This window comes from Phyllobates terribilis, unplaced genomic scaffold (assembly GCF_046119375.1).
Source record: "Phyllobates terribilis strain yellow unplaced genomic scaffold, ASM4611937v1 Scaffold_3__8_contigs__length_932513732, whole genome shotgun sequence".
Lineage (NCBI taxonomy): Eukaryota > Metazoa > Chordata > Amphibia > Anura > Dendrobatidae > Phyllobates > Phyllobates terribilis.
Window position 1 is genome coordinate 851,532,542 of NW_027362763.1, and position 23,782 is coordinate 851,556,323.

Here is a 23,782-nt window from a genome sequence, read left to right on the forward strand (position 1 = left end):
TTCCTAGAGCAAAATGGCAGTCAGATTACAGTAAGTATATGATTTGTATTAATGGAATCATGTGCCATCTAGAAGCATCTGCTTCTCTTAACAGAACATTGAGAGAGGCAAATAAGAATCTAGTCATCAGATGATTTTAAGAATGCAAATCACATGCTTGCAGTCACCTGAATGCCCACTCGTGCTGGGAATACATGGGAATCGTGACAGTATGCACATACAGTGACTGCATAGCCTGGAAAACTCCCTTAAATATGTGATAATTGTAATTGTTTTTCATTATTTTTTAGTAATTTAGAAGGAAAAAAATCTGACTTTTATTTTTAATATCCAGGTAAATAGGAATGTAGCAGTACATTATGCCTGTAATGAAGAAGAATACAATTAAAAGCTTTAGGCAGAGAAAATTCTCTTCTAATTAGCAGTGCTTCATGTGGCACACTTCTAAATTTGCTGCCTGTTATGCTAGTTTGAGACTGAATCCTTAAATAGACCAGATTTAGGAGCAAATCATTTATTAACTAGATATAAAGACATTTTTAGATGTCAGGGCCCTCACACAATAGTCTGAGTCAGAAGAGAAAAGAGAAATTCAGAGGATATGGGAAAAAAAAGAAATAACACATCGACATCCTAACTAACATGGAATGTGACTGAACGCCACTTCAGCCACAGTGCCATATACCACTGACTAGCCAAACAGTGGAATACAGTATGTATGGCTGCTGTATTCCATACCAGCAAAAAGATATGATGATATATTGGCTCAGTGTATGTCAAAAGCACTCTCTTTTGTGATATGACTAATTAGTGAGGGCCTATGGATATTGCATAGAGAGGAACACCACCTCTCCATCAGACCGCCACTTCTCCACCACACTGTATAGTGGTTGCTACTGCGTACTGATCTGCAGTATCTGACATTACTTGTGTTCCAAAATAAAAAAAAAATCTAGTTCTGTTGTCATATTCTAATTATCCCAGTCACAGCCACAGATACCTAAAGTGTCATTGTTGCTCTGTTCAGTGCCAGAACTCTGAAGGACGTACAGATGCAGGATGCACAGATGCCACCATCTACATCAGTTCAGAGACAGCTTTAATTATCTTCATGTTAATATGGAAATACGAGAGACAGAGCAGATAATCTGCAAAAGTTAATACAATTTCACAAGTGTTCAGCTTCAAAAGTAAGTCAAAGGAAAGTGCATCACTTTTTAACTCATTCACAACTGGACAATTTTCCTTCTTTGTATTTTTGTTTCTTCCTTTCCTTCTGAATGACAACATTGTTTTTATGATATGTTAGATTTACTAGGAAAGGAGGATCCGCCAACCCCAAAGTCCTGGTGGGCACACAAGCTACGGGTGTCAGTTCAGCAGCTAAGTGAGGCATGTGGAACACGGATAGCTAAATGACTGGAGACCTCAGGCAGGTAGGTGGGGGACATCAGGAATCCACAGGCAGACAGAGGTCATCAGGAAACCTCAGGCTGAGGTAGAATGTGAGGAAATCGCAGTCTGAAGTAGAACGTCAGGAAACCTCAGGCAGGCGTAGAATGTTAGGAAACCGAAGGCAGTTAGGGGACGTCAAGAAACCACAGACAGGTGAAGGATGTCAGGTAACCGCAGACAGGAGTAGAAGGTCAGGAAACTGCAGGTAGGAGACACAAAAGTGTGTTAAGGCAAGACCAACACAGAAGTCTTAATGCATTACCAAGACATAAGGGTGTGTCTCAGTGAGCCTTATATGGGCCCGGGCTGATGCTCACATGGGAGCATGCTGGGCCATCTGCAAATCCACAGAGTTTAGCGGACTGGGTTGAGAGGAGTAAAGCAAGAATAAGGGACGGGTGTGCAGCATCATATTTTGTACTGAAACATAGGTAAAAAAATCTAAATTAGTTGAAATGGTAGAAAAAAAATCCCAATTCCACCTTTTTTTTCTATTTTTTTTTTTTATGGCGTTCTTTGTGGAGTAAAAATAACATGAAATTAGCAGCACGTACTACGAACTGTAAAATGAACATGACAGACATAAACTGCACACGTTTCACCATCTTCAAAAAAATTATGGTTTCAAATTTTTTTATGAACAGGGAGAAAAAGTGCCCTATTTTTATAAACTATTCAGGAATTTCTGCACAATTGTCAACCTAGGTGTTGGTGCATGTGCATAGTTGCAACCAACCCACTTAAATGCTACTGACAAATATTTACAGTGGCATCTCAACAGCAGCTATTGGAACTAGTTTATATTTTCTATGTTGAAGAAAAGCAATGTATCCGTAAAAATTGGATGTTAAACCACCCCCATCAAAGTTTTTATCCTGTACTTACAATTGCTCATTTTACCCTTCTACCCAGTTAATTAATCTCTTTTCCATTAGGTCTATGACATCACGTGATTAAAAACTGACTAGCTGAATCCTCCTAAGCTCTATGTAGAAACAAGAGGTCAAATTTCTGTATAGAAAGAAAAATCAGCAATTGTAAGTACACAGTGCTGTATAATATGATGATTGCAATATAACTTTTATAGGTTTGCTTTTTTAAATAAGACTTGATCAAAGTGTCAACTCCAAATACAAGAAGTATTTTCAAAACTATTTTTGCAACGGATTCAGACGGTAATTACTAAAATTAGAGGGTATCAAATGCTACCAGCAACCCTGTTCGGCCAGTGATTATCATCATCTTTATTATAGACAACTTCCCTTTAATAATAGGAGGGCAGGAGGCACAATATACAGTAAAATCAGTGGTGGCTGGGTGGTCTAGGTACCTTATTGTGGCGCTGGAAATCCAGGACAAAATGTTTAAGAAAGAAAATTGAAAAAACAGCTGGCAGTCCACACAGGAAAGAAAATTATTCCCATAGCTGCGGTTATATTTTAGCTGTCATGTTGCCATTTAGAACAAATATCATGTACATTTAGTGGTATAAGAATATGCACCAATCTACCATTCCTTAGGGTAACACATACTATAGGATTATTCTTTTCAAATGCTTAAAGTGAATGTTCACATTTTCAACAGTTTCTTATTTCAAGGTCCAAAATCCTGCGCTGATTAAATTCCTAATACAACGTATATCTCTACGGCAGTTGGAGATACATATTTTTCAATCACAGAACCCCAACAACATCACTTGGCTTGTTTGGGAACAGCCGTGCTGACATTGCTGGAATGGTGCTGCTGTGGGAGGTGTGAGTGCACAACGAGGGCAATTCATCAAAGCTTTTACACCAGAAAATCTAGCGTAATACGTTTTGAAAAGTTGCTCAATTTTTGCACAACATGGAGTTGAGAATTTTGCAACTTTCGGTGTTTTCATGCCAGTTTGAAGCAGCTCCACCAAAATGAGTGGAGCTGGGGAGGAGCCAGGGTGGGACGGAGTGTGACTATATCCACCTGTCAAATGTGACTGTAGTATTATTTCTGCCAAGGTGCACTGAGGCACACCAGTGAAAGACACACTGAATTCATTGAGTGGGGTGAGCCTATTGATGAATTTGGCACATCGTACTTCATTGAGCCCTTCATTAAGACTGCTGTGCTCAGTGCCAGTATTAATGAATTCACTACATTATTTTTGCTTTCTATGGGGTCCTGAATTGATTAAGCAGCAGCAGTCCAAGTAGTGGACACCCCCTTTAAGAAGGGTCAACCCTTTCTTTAATGCCGTATCCAATCATTTAAAATAAAAAAAAATGTACTAACCTCCTACACCATCGCTGTTCCACCGATGTCTGAGCCGGTTCTACCAGCGCTCGCTTGACACTAGGTGAGTGATGCAGCTGCTATTGGGCTGCATTACTCATCAGACAAATGTGAGCCAAGTAACCCATCATCGGCTGCTGATTGGCTGCAGCACTCACTTGGCATAACATTGTCACTCGCGCACCAGGAGACCTGGCGTCAATATCACTGCAATGGCGTTGGTGCGGAAGATGACTATAATATTTTTTTTATTTTAGTTGAGGGACTTAAGCATCTAAAAAGGGGTTTTTCCAAGTAGTACAATTACTTTTAATCAAAACATTGCAGTGCTTCAGTTCTGGGATATTGAGAACGTGCTTCCGATTTCTACCTGGATAAAAGATGATCCCTGAGGTCCCAGCAACAAGGCACCCTGTGATGAACTTATTCTTGTAGGACCCTTCTAATAGAAAGGGATTGTGAATACAGACGACCCTTTTTTATAAAGTGATTTGTAATAATGAATAATATACTGTGCAGTTAGATTCATGATATATCTCATTGCCACACATATTCAGTGTATACAATGTGAATGTGTACCAATGTGTCAGCTTGATTAAACAAAAGAGAGATGGATAACTGTAATGAATGTAATTATAAAGCTAATTTACTTGTCAGGATCTGACATTTACCAGGAGATTGCTGGTGATGACATCACTTGGGATCTATGACTGTTTGCCTGCGTTTCCTAGTGATAATATATAACTGGTAATTAAATGCTGTGGACTTACACTGGAAAATAATCTTAGAAGAAATAGGGCTTAGTTTATATATTTCAACTTTTTACAAATGTGAGGATTTTGACCTTCTTAAGGACCTGTGTTACTGATGGTCTTTGTGGGAATTGACTATTTTAGATATTTACAATATACTATACTTTTACACCTCTATGTGATTTTGATACTTAAAGGATCATTCCTTTAAGTCTCATGGCTCATGGTCCCATATAATGGTTTCATAACTCCTATTTATTTCTGCAGGAAGTACGTGCCCAGTGTAGTGTAGATGCACTTGGTTGTTTATGAAGCTAAACAATACAAAAGTAATAAAAAGTCCAACAGGGTTATATTTCTTGCAACTCGTTTTCCACTGCAACTTGTACCCAGAGATTTCACAAGTGCTTCTCACAAAATTAGAATATCATCAAAAAGTTAATTTATTTCAGTTCTTCAATACAAAAAGTGAAACTCATACATTATATGGCTTACAGCCAATGAAAACACAAAAGTCATTATCTCAATAAATTAGAATACTTAACAAAAAACACCTGCAAAGGCTTCCTATGCATTTAAAAAAGGTCCCTTAATCTGTTTCAGTAGGCTCCACAATCATGGGGAAGACTGAAGACTTAACAGATGTTCAGAAGGCAATCATTGACATATTCCACAAGGAGTGTAAGCCATAATCATCAACATTAACAGAAATAAACACTTGAAATAGATCACTCTGTAATGACTCTATTTAATATATTCTAATTTAGTGAGAAGTACCTATAACTTGCAGTAAGTAAGTAAAAAGTAAAAGTACATATAAATAACATAGGGTATTTAGTAAACACTGTTTTGACTTGAAAATTGTTCAAATTCAAAGACTTGCAAATTCAATAAAATTTGATACAAATTTGATTTGCATTAAATTGGTTCACTCATCTATAAGGGTGCTTTCACATTGCGTTCTGTGTCCATTTGGGTCATGTGTCCGAAATACCCTTCAAAACGGGGTCTGGACGCATGCGCCGATGGAGCCAATAGACTGTAATGGTGACGGCAGAGCGAACATGAACTCTGCCGTGCACTTTTTTTGGGAGTGAATGCCTACAGGAGGCAGACACTCAGCCATAGTAGACTGGGGTGGAGGTACATCTGATCCTCCGTACATTTGCCCGCTAACAGCTTTATCTAAGGTATTGTAAAGAATATATATGCACATTGAAACTTGCTATTTTCTTTCAGCACATGAATCAGCACTATGCACTTTATATTGGGAATAGCTTATCTTTTACTGCACACTGTTTATTTATTCTATGCCCTATAACTAGATGGTCTCTATAGCTGCAACACAATTGCGTGCAACTAGATAGTTTACCAGCTTGCGTAACTTTTCTTGTTCAGAGTCCAGTCTGATTAGACAGATTATATAATGCTATTATAGTCGATTAACTGTTGATGTCCCTCATAATGTGAGGCTCTTTTTTAACTGTTTATTTTTTTCTGTTATGCTATCTGTTTGTTAATTTACAAATAACGAATTTATAATTTTATAATTGCTGTGGTCTCTTAGTTAAAATTTAGTATTAAAACCAAGCAAATTTATTTATTTATGGTTAGTACCTAGTAGCACCCCCTTGTGCAAGTATCACAGCTTGTAGACAGCCAAGAGTCTTTTAATTCTTGTTTGAGGGATTTTCATCCATTCTTCCTTGGAAAATTCTTCCAGTTCTGTGAGATTCCTGGGTTGTCTTGCATACACTGCTATTTTGACATGCAGTCACAGATTTTCAATGATGTTCAAATCAGGGTACTGTGAGGGCCATTGTAAAACCTTTAGCTTGTGTCTTTTGAGTTAGTCTATTGTGGATTTTGACATGTGTTTAGGATCATTATCCTTTTGTAGAAGCCATCCTTTTTTCAACTTCAGCTTTTTTACAGATGGTGTTATGTTTGCATCAAGAATCTGTTGAAATTTCATTGAATCCATTCTTCCCTGTACCCTTGAGATGTTGCCCGCGCCATTGGCTGCAAGACAACCCCAAAGCATGATTGATCCACCCACATGCTTAATGGTTGGTGGGATGTTCTTTTCCTGAAATTCTGTGCCCTTTTTCTTCACACATACCTTTGATCATTGTGGCCAAAGAGTTCTATTTTAACCTCATCGGTCCACAGGACTTGTTTTCAAAATGCATCAGGCTTGTTTAGATGTTCTTTTGCAAAGTTCTGACACTGAATTTTATGATGAGGGCGCAGAAGAGGTTTCTTCTGATGACTCTTCCATGAAGGCCATATTTGTGCAGGTGTCTCTGAACAGTAGAACAATGTACCACAACTCCAGAGTCTGCTAAATATTTCTGAAAGCCTTTTGCAATCAAGCAGGGGTTCGTATTTGCCTCTCCAGCAAGCCTACGAGCAGTTCTCACCGAAATTTTTCTTGGTTGTCCAGACCTTATCTTGACCTCCACTGTTCCTGTTAACTGCCATTTCTTAATTATATTTTGAACTGAGGAAAGGACAACTTGAAAATGCTTTGCCATCTTCTTATAACCTTCTCCTGCTTTGTGGGCCTCCACCATTTTCATTATCAGAGTGCTAGGCAGCTGCTTAGATGAACCAATGGTTGCAGTTTTTTGGCACAAGGTTAAAGGAGGCTGGGTTTTTATAAAGCTGGGAAATTTGCATCACCTGGCCTTTTCTAACTATGATAGTGAATAAGCCATAACCATAACAGGCTAATTAAGGTCTGAAACCTTAGTCAAAGTTATCTGAGCACACAAATCTCCAAGGGTGCTCAAACTTTTGCATCGAGCCCATTTTCCTTTTTGTAATTTTTAAAATGTAAAGAATAACAATATTTATTTGCCTAAAATGCAAAGGAAATGTATCGTCTTTAACTTTAGCCCTTTTAGAGATCATTTCATCTTCAACTTGCTTAACTGTTTACAATAACAGTAATTTTGACCAGGGGTGCCCAAACTTTTACATGCCACTATATATATGTATATATTTATATATTACTTTCAACAACATTCTCACCTCTTAAATAAACAGACAAAAAGTTGCTTCGGAAATTCCAAAAGAATTATAGCAACAAGCTGCAAAATATTGTATACAGCAAATTACAGCAACAAAATAAGTGCAAAAATCTGTCCTACCTATGACACTTACACTTTGTCGCAGTCAGAGTGTAAAATAGTTTTGTTTTTTTATAGCATAATTCTCTCCTCTCAAAAAGGAGTGACAAAAATGCTATGTAAACTTGAAAAAGATTACAGCAACAGGCCACAGAAATATTGGAGTGGCGTACAGAAAATTACAGAAGAGATCCATAAATCAGCCCTTTCACTGTATGTGACATGCACCATTTGTCACTGTCAGAAAACAAAATAATTGTATTTCTTTTACTTCTCCTTGTTTATTTTTTTTTACATAATGACCTTCTTCCAAACAGATATACATGTGTCCTCTGTGGGACATGCTTAGTTTTACACAGACAATAACAGTAAAATAGTTTTATTTTCATTGTGACTGACCCAAAATGATCAAATGCAAAAGGATGCAAAAAATAGAGAAAGCAAGTGCACTAATATGCAGAGAGCAGAGAATGATTGAATTGCAGCAATGGAGGACTATGAGCAAGTACTGCGGACTGTCCCTCTCCCTCCCTGTTTAACAGAGTATCAGACACAGTAACACAGTGTTTTAAGCTGCTCTCTTGTATCTCTTCTTATCAATTAAATCTGTATGGTTCTCTTTTACTGACACTAATCTTCACTGCGATCACAGATTATCTATATAGTGTATATTATGTTTCTTTCCCCAGAGACTTTCTATTTCTCTATCCTTTTTCCTCACAAAATGGCTGTTGCATTTCCTGCTGTTACTTTTATACAGGCTATTCATCAGCTATAGTTCCTCCCTGATTGGGTTTGCTATACCATGTGATGGTTACGGCAAGGTTTTATAGGGCAGTCAGCCACTACACATTCAAGGTCATTTAATGTTGTTGATCCATCTTCTGTCACATGGTAGTGGCAATTTTGCACGATGAGAGCAAAGCAAATCATTAAGTGTTCAAATTCATTGAGTTCGGCAAATCTCTCAAAATTCAACTCAAATTTGATTTGTTATTTGTCACCCAGGGGGAATATAGGGGACTCGGTACCCGGGCCTTTTACCTTGTTTAGGAGGTCACGGCAGTCGGCTCAATTCAGCAGCAGACGTGCTGCGTCTTCACTGCTCTCAGTGGCAGCACACTCTCTGAACAACTAACTGAACTGCCTGGCTCCACCCTCCATATATATATCCCTATCCAGGCTCCCTCTGGTGGTATGAGGTGGAAGGGTGGAGGTGTCTGCATATAGTGAGGGCCTCTTGTGGAGAAGTCCGTCCATGCACCCTTTTTAGGTCCTGTGGTACCTGTGAACAGCAGGGTGCCACAGTTACAAATCAATTCACTTATCTCTAGTGGTCAGTTTGAAAAAGTAACATTTTCTAGTAGATAATGCACAAACTGGGTTCCCTTACATCTTAGGAAGCCCTGATTTTTTTTCTAGAGAACACACAAGGCTCCATGCCAATCAGAATCATCATTAGTAAGTAGCCACCTGCTCCATTGCTGTATCCATCTGTCAACGAGATGACGTTGACCGCAGAAGATGTTTACATACTGCATAGTTTGGCTGCATATAAAGAGAAGGATTTAAAAAGAAAAATGTAATAAAAGCTATTGCTAAGGAGCTTGAATTTTTAGAATTTTGAACTAGTATGTGGTTACTTATATTGATAATAAAAAAAGTCTCCAAAATTTCAATATAAAACTCAATATATTTTCCTATAAATTAAAAATATAAACATTTCCAGAAACTTTTTTTATATGATCCAAACTTTACTAGAATTAAATCTTAGCATTTTCCAGCCTCTAAAGTACAGTAATATCTGTAATTTATAGAAACAGAATTTAATACCTAATATTCCATATAGAGATTTTAATATGTTACCACGGCAGGACCACCTACCTAGGGGAAATAACAGGCACCTAAAAAAGAATTATGGAATATTACAAAATTCTCTATAAATAAATTCATGTAAATTTATAAATTAGAGTCATAGCCTAGGTTATTGTGATTTGTCAAAGTATTTTTGCGAGAATTCAAGTACATTATCCTTTGGAGTGTGGCATTATAAAATGCTGCATAGCTTTGTAAGAATAGTCTTTGACTGTCTATTTTAAAAATGATGATGTGCTAAACACCTCTAAGGAAATTTATTCCACATACTTAAAATATATATTAATTAAAATGTGAATAATATAGAATAATATAAAAATTGTAAAATGTTGAAAACTCACCACAACCGCAAGAATAAATTGTGTCCTACACTAAACAAAAAGTTAAACAATAAATTATATGTACCTCAAAATGCCTAGAGCCCATGCCCATCCATTAAAAAAATAAGCCCTCACATAGCTATGTTGAGGGAAAAGAAAAGATGTCACGGGACTTAAAATGAGGCAACACAAAAATAACTTTTTCACTAAATAAGTTATTAATCAAAAGTACTGAAACTTAAAAACTATATTAATTTAGTGTATTCAATAATCATATCAATCAACCAAATAATAAAAAGAACATATTACTTATACCATAGAGTAAAAAAAACGCTAAAAAAATATATTTGAATTGCTTTTTTTCATCTAAATAGTGACAACAAGTCCTCGCTGAAAAAACTATTATACATTTCCAGTATGTAAAAAAATAAAAAGGTTATGGCTCTTGGAAAGGGAAAGGGGTCATGGCTTAGTTGGGAAAGGGGTGTGGAATAAAAAGCACCACTACTCTGGATTATAATATGGAATAGGATAACGTCCATTTCTATATATAAGGCCAGGTGCACACCACCGTAATTTCCATCCGAGGGCGATCAGACAAAACATTGGATCGCACACAGACCAATGTTATTTTATAGGGTTGCACCCATGTCAGATTTTTACCTCAGAGCTCAGACTGCCAAAAAATAACAGATGGACAGTCAGTAACAAGTTATGGTGACACAGCATTCTTTGGATTGGGACAAAGTTCTAAAAAGTATAAAGATAGAAGTTGTATCTTGGGACAACTATTTAGGAACACAATTTATAGTTTAGTATTTGAGCCATGTAAGTTGAGGAATTGTTATAAGGCATAAACATTTTTCTATGCCAGTCTTGATGAAGGGTGCGCTGGAGTAAGATGATCAATAAATTAAATTTGGGATTTCAAATCAGCTGTCGTCCACCACCCTCGGAAATGTATGCCAAAAAGGGGCTGTCATATCTAAAGCCACTTTTTTGGGAGTATTATAATGAATTTGTTGGGCACACACGTCTTTTCCTGCCAGAGTTCCAATAACTGGTTGTGATTGGCATAAGAATGCCAAACTTTGCTAACTTTTTGCACAGCTACAAATTGCACAAAAAAGACAATATCTCAATCAGTTTTGCTTTCAAATACTGGCAAAAACTGCTGGACAAATCAGGACCTTGTGTTGTTACTCCAATATTTTAAAATTTTAGGGAAAAAAATCACAGAACATTACAGTACCAGCAAAGTTACCAGATCTCATCCACATGCTGTTTAAAACGTTTGCATGGAATCCATGAGGAAATTGACCCAAAGTGCGGATTTTAAAGGTAGTTTATAAGGTCAAAATTACATTATGAAGCTAGCAGATCCCTATGTATGGCAGTTTTTCCTGGGAAAATGCATAATTGTAATTCCAAAATCTGTGCTACTTTTCAAGAAAACCATCCTTGAAGTAATATGCATAGGCGGTCCAGAGCACCATCCCTTAATCAATCTAGCAATTCAACAAAATGGGATTCGGGTGTATACGCTAATTGGGCCATTCGTTATAATGGTGCAGAGGGAGTCACAGTGTGCTCAGTTGCGCATCATTTTTGGCAGTTTGCAGGGATTGTAGTCTTGCTGCCAGCCTCAACTGAATCATTACTGTCAATGGCCCCGTAAACGCATACTCCTGAATTGCGAATTGCGTTTTGCGGGGATTCAGACGTAAGCCCTGGCAGAGCCACTGAATGTAGGTCAAACATAATGTGAACTTTGCTTTAGAGTAATGTGAAGCTACTGTAAGCAGATAAGAGATAGCTAGATAATACTGACCGATTTCCCTAGATAACAAGGTTTTTACACTAGGTCCTCCATTACATGCATGTGCACATGTCTGGCACCTTAAGTCTGGTAAAATAAAGATCAGCTTTTCAAACTAATTATCATTTTGGTTATTTTGAGAAACATTGTGGTGGTCATGATTTAAAAAACATTCTAAAGAGTTCCTTAATAGTGATGAGCGAGCACTAAAATGCTCGGGTACTCCTTGTTCGAGCCGAGCAAATTGGAATACTCGAGTGCTCGGTCCGAGTAACAAGTCCAATGTAAGTCTATGGGAAACTCGAGCATTTTTCAGGCGGCTCCCCGGCGATCTGCAGAGGGCTTAAAAATTGCCCAAATCAATGGGAACAGTGCTCAAAAGACATGGGAAGAGCATGGGGAAGATCCCTGAAAGCATTTCTGACTCCCAGGTCACTGCTGTCAGCAATGTTGTCAGAGGTATTACGCCACTTTTACGGACTCACAATAAAACATACAAAAACGAAACCAAAATGGATTTTCCTGGGAAATATGTTAAGGAACATCCTTTCCAGGGTAATGACTTGTATATAAGGCAAAATAAATAACCAAAAACAAAAATGCTCCTCCACACCTTGGGCTATGTTCATACGTAGCATTTTTGATGCGTTTTTGCACTTTTGCATTGCTTTCAATGGTGAAAAATGCATTCACCAGGAAATGTAATTTTAATATTTTACTGCCTTATATGGGAATGTGGTGTGTGACACATCATCAGACACATCCTGTTTCATTTATGATGAAGAGACTCTGAAAGTCACAAAGCCAATTTTTATAGGGCCATCAGGCAACCCTTACTATTCTTAAAGGGCCAGCAGTCGGCCCTCGCTATTGTTAGAGAGCCATCAGCAGGCTATGCTTTGTGGTTCCCATTATAAAGGAACGGGTCTCCTATAGTGGTAATGCCCATGCTGTGACTGCAAGGGCTGACAAAATTTGGGAAAAACCCACTAACAATTTAAAGACACATAGAGCAGAGCCACAGTAACAAGGTACAACATGTTCCCATTAGAAAGGAATGGGCCTGCTATTCAGTTATATAGGGTATGCAGTGAGTCTAATGGCTGCCAAAATTTAGGAAAAACCCTACTAACAGTTTAAAGACACATAGAGCTGGGCCACAGTAAAGACATGTTCCCATTAGAAAGGAGAGGGTCTGCTATTCAGCTATAGGGTATGCAGTGAGTGCAACGGCTGCCAAAATTTAGGAAAAACCACACTAACAATTTAAAGACACATACAGCTGGGCCACAGTAACGAGCACGACATGTTCCCATTAGAAAGGAGAGGGTCTGTTATACAGTTAAAGGGTATGCAGTGAGTCCAACGGCTGCCAAAATTCAGGAAAAACCCCACTAACAATTTAAAGACACATAGAGCTGGGCCACAGTAACGAGCACGACATGTTCCCATTAGAAAGGAGAGGGTCTGCTATTCAGTTATAGGGTATGCAGTGAGTGCAACGGCTGCCAAAATTTAGGAAAAACCCTACTAACAATTTAAAGACACATAGAGCTGGGCCACAGTAACGACATGTTCACGCTGATGTCGGCGGTCGCGTGACCCGTCACATGACTAAATGATGTCACCGCAGGTCCTTTTAGTCTACCACGAGCTGCTGGCAAGCCAGGGCAAGGACACCGGGGGCCATCAGAAGGTAAGTATAATGTATATTTTTTATTTTATTCTTTTTTTTACAGGTACTATGGTACCCGGGTCTGGAGGAGAGTCTCCTCTTCTCCAAACACGGGTACCATCCGCACATTGAACCGCATTATATCCTCATGATATCCGCATGTGCAGATGCAGTGATGCGGATGTCATGCGGTCCAATGAAAGTCAATGGCGGCGAAAACGCCGCGATTGCGCAAAATAATTGATAGTGCTGCGGATTTTTCCGCAATGATAATCCGCAGTGGAAATTTCCGCAGCATGTGCACAGCACATGTGGATTATCATTGGGGAACATGGCAGACCTTCTACCAAGCGTTTTTTAAACGTTTCTGCAGTGGAACTGCCACTGCGGAAATGCTTAAAAAACACATAGTGGGCACACAGCCTAACAATTTAAAAACACATAAAGCAGGGACACAGTAATGAGTACGACATGTTCCCATTAGAAAGGCAAGGGTCTGCTATTCAGATATTGGGTAGGCAGTAGTGTTGAGCCACCACCGTAGTGTTCGAGTTCGGTTCGGTTCGTCGAACACCCGTGTGTTCGCCGAACTGTTCGTCGAACTGTTCGTCGAACACCTTCGAACACCGTTAAAACCAATGGCAGGCAAACAAAAACACATAGAAACACATAGAAAACACCTTCAAAGGTGTCCAAAACCTGACAAACTGCTCTGAAGACACAACTAACACATGGAAAAGTGACAAGTACATATAGTCATGCGAAAAGAAAAGAGGTGGAGGAGTAAAAGGAGGGGGAGACACAGATATAGGCATGTCATGCCCTTCTAAAATCCAAAAAGTGAGAAGCCGACACGTTCAGTCCGCTCCTGCCCGTGCCACCTCCGTGTCGCCGGGTTTGTGCCAGAGCCGCGGTGAACCCTGACGGCCAGCCCCCCTCTCCCAACACTGGTGCCTGTCCGCTGGTGGGTCGAGCGAGCCCCCCTGTGGTGGAGGCAGCTCTAAGCTTTTTAATTTAAATTGTCTCTCTAATTTGAATGAATACACTTTAAATCCATTTACAAGGATCTATTGGAGGGCAAGTCTCATGCCAGCAGCCGCGTAATTCCAGCTCCAGTAGCGTCCACTAAAGCTGCTGCAGTTAAAAAGCTTTTATAAGGATCGAGCTCGGCTGTCCACCGCAAGGCATCCTACTGCCAGTCCCAGCCCCTATGCCTTGGGGTGCCTCCTGATGCTCTTCACTGAGTATCCCGTGGTCCCGAAGCATTTCCTTTGAAAAAATTAAGTGTCAAAACTACATGTGGTGTAGCTTGCTTAACAGCCGGGATAATCTGCTGACTAGCAGACACTGCTACTAGGCACAAAGTATTTCCTGGGCTAGATGTAGTTAAAAATTTGTAATTAGATACTCTCGTTGGATGCTGAGAAAGCATTCCATAGAGTCTCCTGGCACGCCATATATGATTCTCTTAAAAAGCTTGGGGTAGGGGTCTAGGGGACCTTTTTATAGCCAAAATCACGGCCCTGTATCGCAATACGTCACCTAGGCTGAAGATAAATGGAACTGTATTACCCTGAGGGCTCGGTTGCTACAGAGGTATTGCACCTCACCCAGAGGTGTGATATCTCACTCTCAGGTAAGGATGGAGTGTGGATCAGGACCCGACACCTGCATGCATTACACCACATTGCCGTGGGGCAGGGCGACCAATATGCCCCTGAGATGGGCACGACAGTCCCTGTCCCTGGCTGGAGTGGGGGGAGGGAACACTGAGGAAGGGGAACCCTGTAGTGCAGGAGCAGGGAGGAAGCAGTTCCTGGGTGCATTGAGAAGGGAGTATAAAAGGTGGGCACCATCTTAGTTCAGTGCAGAGAAGTCTGAGCAGAAGTGGCAGGGAGCAGGGGCTCTGCATGAGCTCTGCTCTGGAGGCGGGCCTAGTAACAGAGGCCCAGGCCTGGAAGAGGGAGAAGGAAGGAAGAGGAGCGGAGAAGGCTCTAGGAACGAGGAACGAAGGGATCCCAGGGGTGCGGACGGGCGAGTCGCCACCGCACGCCCGAATCCACCTGCGTGGAGGGGTCAGGCCAAAGGGGGAGACTGGTCCCCGAAACTAGTGGAGGCAGGAAATGACCCTCAGCTAGAAACAGGAGGCTGTGACATTTTATCTGGCGCAGCCCCTCGCTACACCCACTAGGAAGGCACCACATAGGGTCAGGGAAACTGGCGCCAAGTTTACCAAGAGGAGGCCCGAGGCAGCCGGACAGAAGGGTTAGTAAGAAAGGCCAGACAAAGGACACACAAAGGGGGTCCTGTGAAGCGCTCCAAAGTTATCTGGGAGTTGTCTGAGCCCCTCACCTGGTGAGCACAGTACGACGTGGGCAGCCGTTACCTGCAGACGTGGTCTGGATAATAAGAACTGTGAGTAAAGGCCCTGGACTGCATCACTGACTCCGTGTTGTTACTGCTGCTGCCCTGCACCATCACCCCCATCCTCCGCATTCACTGCCCTGAGGCTATACTCCTCCCGTGGCGAGTTATGCTATGCTCTGCTGCACCCACAACACCAGCCTCAGCGGTCTGCCCTGGAGCGGCGGTTCACTCTGACCGCAATCCACGGGTGGCGTAGTCGGACATTTAAACATCAAAACCACATAAATAGTTCCGCCACTGGTTTGACCGCCCTGAGCCACGGAACCGGGTCGCCGCCACGGAGACTACAACCACCAGCATCCACCAAAAAGGGTCCGGCTCCGGATGTCCCAAGGCCCAGGGGGCGAGTCAGAACATTTTCATCACCTTTCACAATCACCAATGGGACAAGGCAGGGATGTTCTCTGTCACCTCTCTTATACATCCTAGTGACGGAGCACCTGCTCTCATCAATTCGCCATAACCCCAATATTAGGTGGATTGAGGTGGGAGGCACCGAGTACAAGTGCTCTCTATTTGCTGATGATGTCCTAGTATATATCACTCAATCACATTTATCCATCCATGCTGTTATGGCTGAAATAGATCACTTTGTTACATGGTCAAATTTTAAAATCAATGCAGCGAAGTCTGAGGCCCTCGATGTCTCCCTCCCCAAATCCATATAGGATTCCATCCAGTCCAACTTTCCCTTTGCCTGGCCCTCACAGGGTATCAAATACTTAGGAATTCCTATTCATAGAGACCTCTCCCATCTATGTTATCTTAATTTTGGGCCCTTTATTGAACAACTCCATACAGACCACGGTTGGCAAGTTAGAACTGTAAGATTCACTACGTGAACCACTGGTGTTTTGTGGAAAAGCACATGTACACTGTGTTCCAAATTATTATGCAAAAAGTGTTTAGGAGTGATAAGGGAAGAATTTGTTTGTTTGTCAGTTAAACTCATTGATGGTGATGTGTGTCAGGGCTCTTTATATCACTGTAAGCAATTGCAGACACCTGTGCTAATTAGTTTGGCAGGTGTGTCCAATGAAAGGCAAGACTACTTAAGAAGGCTGTCTCACATTATTAAGCAGCCTACATTTTCTGCCAAAATGGGAAAGAAAAAGGATGTGTCGGCTGCTGAGAAGCAACAAATTGTGGAGTGTTTAGGTCAAGGCATGACTACAATCAACATTGTGCGATGATCAGGATGAAGTGTCTTGGCAATCAAGAAGTATGTAGCTGATTCACAGTACACACGTGTGCGTGCTGATAAGGGCAAATTGAGGACTCTTTCCTACAGGCAATTACGTCAGGTTAAAAGAGCAGCGGCAAAAAAGCCTTGTCATAGCAGCAGACAAGTTTTTGAAGCTGCTGGTGCCTCCAACGTCCCCCGAACAACAAGATGCAGGGTCCTTCAGAGGTTTGCAGCTGTGCATACGCCATCCTGTCGACCTCCTCTATCCACTTCACACAAGCAGAAACGGCTCCAGTGGGCCAAACATTACATGAAGACTGATTTCAAAACTGTTTTGTTCATGGATGAGTGCCGTGCAGCGCTCGATGGTCCAGATGGATGGAGTGGAGGATGGCTGGTTGATGGACACCCCACGCAAACACGGCTACAGCGCCAACAAGGAGGAGGTGGAGTAATGTTTTGGGCTGGAATCATGGGGAGAGAGATTGTCGGCCCCTTTAGGATCCCTGAAGGCGCTAAAGATGAACTCCATAATGTATGTGGATTTTCTCAAACAGCACTTCCTGCCATGGTTCAAGAAGAAGAACCGTGTATTTCACAGCAAGATCATTTTTTTGCATGATAATGCACCATCTCATGCTGCACATAAAACATCTGCATCTCTGGCTGATATGGGCATAAAAGGGGACAAACTTATGGTGTGACCCCCATGCTTCCTTGACCTCTACCCCATTCAGAACCTCTGGAGCATCATCAAAAGGAGTGTCTATGATGGCGGGAGGCAGTTCACATCTAAGCAACAGCTCTGGGAGGGTATTCTGTCCTCATGCAAAACAATTGAAGCAGAAACCATCCAAAACCTGACAAATTCAATGGACGAGAGAGTTCAGAAGCTCCTTTCGAACAAGGGGTCCTATGTGAAAATGTAACATCACCTAGAATAAAGTTTTGAGTTGAAAACTGTTTGATTTCAGTTTCTAATAACCTGCTAATGCTTATAATTTCAAAAATGACCATTTTTTTGGTCTTTATTAAAATGAAAAGGTTGATCAAAAAGTTTGGGGGATCTAAGAGTGTGGCAACCCAGTAGTCATGATTACTTTGAATTCTGACAATATGAGGGTCATGTTGCAGGTAGTGCAGCAAGAAGGCACTTATGTGTCTTGCGCATCTCGGAGCCCCAAAATTATTTTCCGGGCTAGATGCAGCTAAAAATTATTATTAATTTTAAATCTGGTGGAGCTTAGTATAGATGGCCTAATAGGATCAGTGCTGCACACTGCTACAAAGCCCAAATTATTTTCCAGCCAAGATACAGATAAACATGATTAGTAATTTTAAATCTGGTGGAGCTTATTATAGATGGCCTAATAGAATCAGTGCTGCACACTGCTTCAAAGCCCAAATTATTTTCCAGCCAAGATACAGATAAACATGATTAGTAATTTGAAAGCTTAAAACGGTTGGTAGGGTGATTTTAACCAATCATCCATCTTTTACTCTCCCCAGGATGACACAGGGGTAGAAAAGTCGTTTCGGATCCATGATTTGTTCATCTTTATGAACGTGAGTCTGTCTACATTATCAGTGGAGAGCCGCGTGTGCTTATCTGTCAGCACACCACCAGCAGCGCTGAACACACGTTCAGACAGAACGCTGGCTGCGGGGCATGACAAGATCTCCAAGGCGTAAGTGGCTAGCTCCGGCCATTTATCCAGATTGGAAGCCCAAAAAGAGCAAGGGTGCAGTGACACAGTCTTGGCTTCAATGTTTACTTGGAGATACTCCTGTACCATCGTCTCTAGGCGTTGACTATGTGTCAGACTTCATGTCTCCTGTGGCCTTGCAAAGGATGGGCTAAAAAAGTGGTGAAATGATTGCGCAAAATTGATGTTACCAGCAGATACTGTGGTTCTGTTATGGTTTGAGTGCTGAACACTTGACGGTCCCACGGTTGGCAAGTTGGAACTGTGAGATTCACTACGTGCACCACTGGTGTTTTGTGGAAAAGCACATGTAAGATTCTGCAACAGTCTCTGCTGATACTCCTGCATGCGTGCTTCCCTTTCTATGGCAGGAATAATTTCTGCAAATTTACTTTTGTACCGGGGATCTAACAGTGTGGCAACCCAGTAGTCAGGATTATTTCTAATTCTCCCAATTCGAGGGTCATGTTGCAGGTAGTGCAGCAAGAAGGCACTCATGTGTGTTGCTCATCCAGGAGCACCAAGTCCCTGTTGTGTTGGTGGCGAGGTAACAATCATGCTTCCTTCCTCTGTCCTCTCCCCCCAACCTCGCACAACAGAAATGTGATCAAGGTCTCCCTCATCTGATGAGTCTTCCATCAGTTCGTCCTCCACTTCTTCCTGGGCTCCTGCACCTTCCTCACTAGTTTGGCTGCTACCATGCGCCCTGGTAAAACCATCTCCCCCACCCTCACATGCCTGCCGCCTTGGTGCTGCCGACCGTCTGGACCTTGCAGATGTTAGCCCTTCCGCATACAACTCCTCCTCCTCTACTTCCTCCACCTCCTCTTGTGCCACCACCTGACTCCGAATTCTGTTTAACATGTGCTCCAGCATGTAAATCACTGGAATAGTCATGCTGATAATGGCATCGTCAGCACTAAACATCTTCGTCGCCATTTCAAAACTGTGCAGAAGGGTGCATAGGTCCCTGATCTGAGACCACTCCTCCAGCGTGATTTGCCCCACCTCTGGATCTCGTTGGCCCAGGCTATATGTCAGAACGTATTGCACCAGGGCTTGTCGGTGCTGCCACAGTCGCTGCAACATGTGCAGAGTTGAATTCCACCGGGTAGGCACATCGCATTTTAGCCGGTGAAGTGGCAGGCCCAACGACTTCTGTAGAGATGTAAGTCGCTGAGCTGCGGGATGCGAACGGCGGAAGTGAGCACACAGCGACCGTGCCCTCTGCAGAAGGCCATCTAGTCTGGGATAGTGGGCTAAAAATTGCTGGACAACCAGGTTCAACACGTGAGCCATACAAGGCACGTGTGTGACATTGCCCCGGCGAAGGGCCGCACCCAGGTTTGCAGCATTGTCGCACACGGCCTTCCCTGGTTTCAGGTCCAGTGGAGACAACCATTCATGAAATTGGTTCTCCAGAGCTGATCACAACTCCTCAGCTGTGTGACTCACATTTCCCAGACATTTCAATGTAAAAACCGCCTGATGACGTTGAGCCCTACTGCCAGCATAGTAAGGAGGTGTGCAGGATCCCTTCTGCGCAGTTAGAAAGCTTGTGGCATGACCAGACAGGCTTTGGGTGCAGGTGGAAGACCGAGAGGAGGTTGAGGAGGCAGAAGCAGTGGAGGAACTTTGACATAAAGAGGATTGACGCACAACTCGTGGGGACAGCAAGACTTGAACAGCAGCCCCTTGTCCTGCTGTCACCATAGTTACCCAGTGCCCAGTCAGCGACATGTAATGCCCCTGTCCATGCCTACTCGTCCAAGTGTCTGTGGTGAAATGCATCCTGTCACACACAGAGTTTCTCAAAGAAGCGGTGATGTTGTGTGCGACATGCTGGTGGAGCGCAGGCACACCTTTCTTTGAGAAGTAGTGCCGACTGGGCATCTGGTACTGGGGCACTGCAACGGACATAAGGTCTCGAAAATCCTCTGTGTCCACCAGGCGGAAAGGCAGCATTTCTGTAGCCAAGAGCTTGCAGATGGTGAAATTCAACCTCTTAGCTTTCTCATGGCTAGGAGGAAATGGTCTTTTACTTGTCCACATCTGAGGGACCGAGGGCTGGCTATTGTGCTTAGACGGGGTTGATAAGGGTGTCCCCGGCAAACTGCCGGTCTGTGAGGAAGATGCAGGCGGACATGTTAGGTTGCCTTGATCCAAAGGTGGTGCTATCGATGTCGGACAGCGCTCAACACCAGCTGGTGTTACCACCTCCAAAGAAAATGATGACCTGACAATCACGCTGGCTGTTGCGGGTAAAGAGGTGGCAGGTCTGCGCCCCAAAACAGGTGTGACTGCTGACCCCCAGTCACAGAGGATGAAGAGGCCGCGGATGCACAAGATATGGCAGACAGTGGCTGGCCCGGCCGGCTAGGCCGCATTGTAGCACACTGAGCTTCCCACTGCAACTTATGCTTCATGTCCATGTGCCGGTTCATGCATGAAGTACTCAAACTATGTATTTTTTGGCCTCTACTTAGCTTTTGCTGACAAATGTTACAGATAACACGAGTTGGGTCATCTTTATCGATCTGAAAAAATGCCCAGGCTATGCAAGGCTTAGTACCCATGCTCCAATCAGGTATTTGAGTCTCATCATCGTCTTCCTCATTGTCTCCACCAACAGGAGTTACAGTTTGGGAATGAGGGTCTACATTATGGTCAGAACCTTCTGCGTCTGGTCCTGGATCCGACTCATAAAGATTCTGGGCATCAGTGCAGATCATTTCCTCGTCTGGATTCACAGAAGCGCTGGAGTCGACCTCTGATTCCCAGGCTATAGTATGAGTAAACAGCTCTGCAGACTCAACCATCTGTTCTACCTCATACTCAGATGGGCAGCTGGAGATTTGGGAGCTGTGAGGAAGCAAGTGCGATTGGGGTGACACCTTTGAGGACTGGAGTATTTGTGATGTTGAAGTTGATGTGGAGGAGAGCCCACTTAAAGGAGCACTTGATATCCGTTGAAGCACCTGCTGTTTTTGTGCCTCATCTGGAATTTGTAGCGATTGGCGTGGCCGTAAGAAAGGGATCTTATCACATTGTCCGCTAAAAGAAGTAGACATTTTAGTTTGGCTGGAAGATGGTCTTTCTTCTGCAGATGTTACTGTTGCTTTAACACCTACCCCACGGAAACAACCTTTTTTCCCCTTCCCAACACGCCTATTCCCCTTTCCACCAGCAGCAGGCCTTTTTCCACTCATTTTGGTGGTTAACTAATTCACAACTCTGGAGTTGTTTGCACAAAAAAACAATGGATGGGAACCGAGCAGAGCTGAGTGGCCGAAGTGTGGTATTAGGCCAAAACTATTGGCTGGGTTAGATGCAGAAAAAAATTATATTCAATTTGCAACCTGATGGAGGTCAGTATAGATGGACTAATAGAACAAGTCCCACACACAGCTAGAAGCCCAAATATTTTTTCAGAGGTAGATGCAGAAAAAAAATATTCAGTTTGCAACCTGATGGAGGTCAGTATAGATGGACTAATAAAGAAAGTCCCACACACTGCTAGAAGGCCAAATATTTTTTCAGAGCTAGATGCAGATATAAATTATTTTGAATTTGCAACCTGATGGAGGTCAGTATAGGTGGACTAATAGAACAAGTCCCACACACTGCTAGAAGGCCAAATATTTTTTCAGAGCTAGATGCAGAAAAAAATTATATTCAGTTTGCAACCTGATGGAGGTCTGTATAGATGGATTAATAGAACAAGTCCCACACACAGCTAGAAGCCCAATATTTTTTCAGAGGTAGATGCAGAAAAAAATATATTCAGTTTGCAACCTGATGGATGTCAGTATAGATGGACTAATACAACAAGTCCCACACACAGCTAGAAGCCCAATATTTTTTCAGAGCTAGATGCAGAAAAAAATTATATTCAATTTGCAACCTGATGGAGGTCAGTATAGATGGAGTAATAGAACAAGTCCCACACACAGCTAGAAGCCCAAATATTTTTTCAGAGCTAGATGCAGAAAAAAATTATATTCAGTTTGCAACCTGATGGAGGTCTGTATAGATGGATTAATAGAACAAGTCCCACACACAGCTAGAAGCCCAAATATTTTTTCAGAGCTAGATGCAGATAAAAATTATTTTTAATTTGCAACCTGATGGAGGTCAGTATAGATGGACTAATAGAGAAAGTCCCACACACTGTTAGAAGGCCAAATATTTTTTCAGAGGTAGATGCAGAAAAAAATTATATTCAGTTTGCAACCTGATGGAGGTCTGTATAGATGGATTAATAGAACAAGTCCCACACACAGCTAGAAGCCCAATATTTTTCAGAGGTAGATGCAGAAAAAAATATATTCAGTTTGCAACCTGATGGAGGTCAGTATAGATGGACTAATACAACAAGTCCCACACACAGCTAGAAGCCCAATATTTTTTCAGAGCTAGATGCAGAAAAAAATTATATTCAATTTGCAACCTGATGGAGGTCAGTATAGATGGATTAATAGAACAAGTCCCACACACAGCTAGAAGCCCAATATTTTTTCAGAGGTAGATGCAGAAAAAAATATATTCAGTTTGCAACCTGATGGAGGTCAGTATAGATGGACTAATACAACAAGTCCCACACACAGCTAGAAGCCCAATATTTTTTCAGAGCTAGATGCAGAAAAAAATTATATTCAATTTGCAACCTGATGGAGGTCAGTATAGATGGAGTAATAGAACAAGTCCCACACACAGCTAGAAGCCCAAATATTTTTTCAGAGGTAGATGCAGATAAAAATTATTTTTAATTTGCAACCTGATGGAGGTCAGTATAGATGGACTAATAGAGAAAGTCCCACACACTGCTAGAAGGCCAAATATTTTTTCAGAGCTAGATGCAGAAAAAAATTATATTCAGTTTGCAACCTGATGGAGGTCTGTATAGATGGATTAATAGAACAAGTACCAGACACAGCTAGAAGCCCAATATTTTTTCAGAGGTAGATGGAGAAAAAAATATATTCAGTTTGCAACCTGATGGAGGTCAGTATAGATGGACTAATACAACAAGTACCACACACAGCTAGAAGCCCAATATTTTTTCAGAGCTAGATGCAGAAAAAAATTATATTCAATTTGCAACCTGATGGAGGTCAGTATAGATGGAGTAATAGAACAAGTCCCACACACAGCTAGAAGCCCAA